Here is a 4,421-nt window from a genome sequence, read left to right on the forward strand (position 1 = left end):
ACAGCAGGATCTCACCACTCAACGATACCAACACAGAGTCAGACTCTGTGTTGTAACTCGAATACAGTCCTCCATAACATACAGTTATGTCCTCCATAACTATACAGTTATATATAGTTCTCTATAACAGTCCTCATGCATAACACCCTCCCTCTCCAAAACCACACCCCGACTCTGTCGCCCTCCTCCTACACGATTCCCAGTCACCGTCACACAGATTGCATTACACCACTCCCGTCTCCGTCACCCATCCCTCGCCTACAAGCAACCCCGTTTCGTGACCCACATCCTCTCCTGCACAACACAGACAAAGTGCTGGTGGAACACAGCAGGCCAGGCAGCGTCTATAAGCAGAAGGACTGTCAACGTTTCGGGCCGAGATCCTTCGTCAGGACTAACCGAAAGGAAAGATAGTAAGAGATTTGAAAGTAGTGGGGGCGGGGGGGGGAAGGAGAAGTGCGAAATGATAGGAGAAGACCAGAGGGGATGGGACGTAGCTAAGAAAGAGCTGGAAAGGTGATTGGCGAAAGTGATACAGAGCTGGAGAAGGGAAAGGATCAGGAGACGGGAGGCCTAGGGAGAAAGAAAGAGGGAGGGGAGCACCAGAGGAAGATGGAGAACAGGAAAAGAGTGATGGGTAGAGAGAGAGTAAAACACAAACAACTAAATATGTCAGGGATGGGGTAAGAAGGGGAGGACGGGGCATTAACGGAAGTTAGAGAATTCAATGTTCATGCCATCAGTTTGGACGCTGCCCAGCCGGTATATACCGGCTTCCAAACTGATGGCATGAACATTGACTTCTCTAAATTCCGCTAATGCCTCTCCCCTTCTTACCCCATCCTCGATACATTTAGGTTTTATTCTCCCTCTCTGTATTACACCTCCCCCCTTTCCACCGGATATCGATCACCAGGATCTGAATCTCTCCACAACTTTGCATGCTCAGGCCGGTCACGTGTTCCACACCACTTGCATCAGTGTTTGCAAACTCACCACCCTTTCCCTGGCTTCATCTCTCCTCCCCTTCCTTCCTCTAACGGCAGCACACAATCCGCTCACACACACAAACACCATCCCCGAGAGACACACACAATTCAAGACTACTGGAAAGCCGAAATGCTGGGTATTGGTGAGTGGGGAGACCGGAGGAGGGAGAGGGTTTCGTTCTTTTGCTCACTCCGGTAGGGTGCGCTGCGACGGTGCGGGAGGTACATGTCTGACCCCGGGCGTGTGATGGGATAATATTTAGAGACCTTCTATGGTTATCTGAACCAGGGAACTGCGTGTTTGGACGTTGTGGACGGAGCTTTACTCTGTGTGTGACCCCGGAGTGTGCGTTGAAACAATATGGAGGGAGTTGCACTCTGTGTATGAACCCGGTGGGGGGGGGTGATGGATCGTTACGGAGGGAGCGTTACTCAGTGCATATTTCCAGGAGTGTGTGAGCGGATTTTATGGAAGGATTCTCACTCTGTCTCTGTCTCCTGGCCATGGGTCAGTGGATTTCGGCGTTTAAACAGAGATATGATTCCATTCAGAGATAGGGAGCCAGAAAATGGCGCCTCACACGTTCTGCACCAAAGGCTGAATCTGAACACCCTTTCTGTGGCCCCACTCTCCTCCCCTTCCCTCCCCTTTTCATAGCACACCGTCCCTTCTCTATGATTCTTTTTTACTTGTAATATATTTTATATTGAAGAAAGGTCACTGTACAGAATAATAATGGATTACATTTTCCTCAATTTTGCTTTTGTATCTTACCCCTAAAGAAACTTACCCTCACCCACCCTCCCCGAACATACAATGACAGCTAATGTATTTACAATACAACCCTTCACAAACACAAGTACGGACATTTCACAGCCATACCCCCACATTACTTCAAGCCGAAGTCCCACGCACATCTACAACATCTCAGATGATCAAGAATAGACTCATATTACAATTCATCAATCACCCTGTGAGGTAACCCATGTGCGTGTTAAAAGGGAAGCAACTTCCCAAGTGCAATCAAATGCCCTCAACTAGTAGGTAATTCATTATGACTCCCAAAATATGACAAGAAAGACCCCCATTTCGAATAGAACTTTCTCACTAACGCACTCAGAGTAAATTTAACCTGTTCTAATTTCAGAAAAAAAAAAACTTTAAGTCATCTAACCAAGCAGCTGCAGATGGGGGAGTGGCCGATTTCCAGACAAGCAAGATTCTCCTACGGGCCAAAATCGATGTAAGTGAAATTATATCCGACTGGTTTGCATTTAAACCCAAAACATCATCTGCCACATCAAATACAGCTATAAGCGAGCAAGGTCTCAGTGTCACCCCCAAAATCTCACTGATAATTTTAAAAACCAGTGCCCAGTAGCCATCAAGCCGAGAGCAAGACCAAAATGCATTCACTAAACCAGCCGGAGAGAAGGAACACCTGTCACAGCCAACGTCTGTCCCAGGATATATGTCAGCACGCCTGGCTTTACTTAAATGTACAGTGTAAAACTTTAAATTGTATGAGCCCGAGTCTAGCACATGATGACAAGGAATGAACCCTATTCAGTGCTTTTGCCCAATATTCCTCAGCCAGATCCACACCAAGGTCATCCTCCCAGCTAGTCGTAGTTTTATTTAGATCTTGAACACCCGAATACATCAGCTGAGAGTATAGTACAGTGATCAGCCATTTATTATTAAAGCTAAGAGTGAGTTTGTCCCGCAACATAGCAGGTGGTAGATCAGGAAAAGAGGGATATTCATCCTTGACAAAGTGGAGAATCTTCAGGTATTGAAAAAAAATGATTATGCGGAAGGTAATTCCTTAAGACTCCCAAAATATGACAAGAAGGGCCCCCATTTCGAATATAACTGTCTCACAGACGCCCTCAGGGTGAATTTAATCTTTTCTAATTTCAGAATAAAACATTCCGTCCTCTAACCAAGCAGCAGCAGATGGGGGAGTGGCAGATTTCCAGACCAGCAAGATTCTCCTACGGGCCAAAAGCGATGTGAGTGAAATGATAATCGACTTGTTTGCATTTAAACCCAAAACACCATCTGCCACACCAAATACAGCAATAAGCGGGCAAGGTCTCAGTGTCACCCCCAAAACCTCACTGATAATTTAAAAAAACCTGTGCCCAGTAGCCATCAAGCCGAGGGCAAGACCAAAATGCATGCACTAAACCAGCCGGAGATAAGGAACACCTGTCACAGCCAGCGTCTGTCCCAGGATATATGTCAGCACGCCAGGCTTTACTTAAATGTACAGTGTAAAACTTTAAATTGTATGAGCCCGAGTCTAGCCCATGATGACGAGGAATGAACCCTATTCAGTGCTTTTGCCCAATATTCCTCAGCCAGCTCCACACCAAGGTCATCCTCCCAGCTAGTCGTAGTTTTGTTTAGATCTTGAACTCCCAAAGACATCAGCTGAGAGTATAGTACCGTGATCAGCCATTTATTATTAAAGCTAAGAGTGAGTTTGTCCCACAACAAAGCAAGTGGTACATCAGGAAAAGAGGGAATTTTTTCTCTGACAAAGTGGAGAATATGCAGGTATTGAAAAAAATGATTATGCGGAAGGCCATATTTACTGCACAGGTTATCAAAACAATTGAATATGTTTCCAGTGCACAAATCCTTAATGCGCATAAGGCCGTTCAAACTCCAGTGTCTAAAAACTGAATCGAGTGTGGAGGGAAGAAATAGATGGTTTCTATGAATGGGACCCAAAACTGAACTGATGTAAACGTATAGTGGCAGCGAAATTGATTAAACATTTTGAGGGTTGAGAGCACGACAGGATTAGATGTGAATTGAGAGGATTTCAATGGGAATGTTCTGTGACCCCTCTCCTAACACCTTGAAATAATGTTGTTGACTTAAGTGCAATAGAAAGAGGCTCAACTGCTATTGCAGAAAGATTCTATGATTCTTAAGTGGGTGAGTGAGCAGCTCAACGTCCTGGTCCATATATGTACCAACGAAATCGGTATGTATGAGAAGGTGTTTCTGCACAGTGAGGTCAGGTATTTAGCTATTATATTAAAGGACTGTCCCACCACCCGTCCCAGTGTGCCCAGACACAGGAAGACCATATAGTTTAGCACGTGGCTCAAGCTACGGTGCAGGTGGGAGGGTTTCAGAATTCATTGTGTTTATTCCAAGGAACGTGAGATGTCAACAGAAGAGACGGAAGACAGTTTACACATTTAGACAATAGACAGCCGGAGCAGGAGAAGGCCATTAGGCCCTTCAAGCCGGCCCCGCCATATACTGTTATCATGACTGATCATGCACAATCAGTACCCCGTTAATGCACTCTCCCCATATACCTTGACCCAGCTATCTGTAAGCTCTATCTAACCTCTCTTGAAAGCATCAAGCAACTTCGCCTCCACTGCCTTCTGGGGCAGAGCATT

The 4,421-nt window shown here is 45.8% G+C and overlaps 1 long non-coding RNA gene across 1 annotated transcript; it reads left to right on the forward strand.

Annotated features, from left to right (window-relative positions):
- Positions 1-1,043: 1,043 nt before the first annotated feature.
- Positions 1,044-3,006, forward strand: LOC140719940 (uncharacterized). The gene is made up of 2 exons (XR_012097052.1): positions 1,044-1,132; positions 2,914-3,006. It is a non-coding gene; the product is annotated as an uncharacterized lncRNA (long non-coding RNA).
- The last annotated feature ends 1,415 nt before the right edge of the window (positions 3,007-4,421 follow it).

Source organism: Hemitrygon akajei, unplaced genomic scaffold, assembly GCF_048418815.1.
Source record: "Hemitrygon akajei unplaced genomic scaffold, sHemAka1.3 Scf000033, whole genome shotgun sequence".
NCBI classification, from domain to species: domain Eukaryota; kingdom Metazoa; phylum Chordata; class Chondrichthyes; order Myliobatiformes; family Dasyatidae; genus Hemitrygon; species Hemitrygon akajei.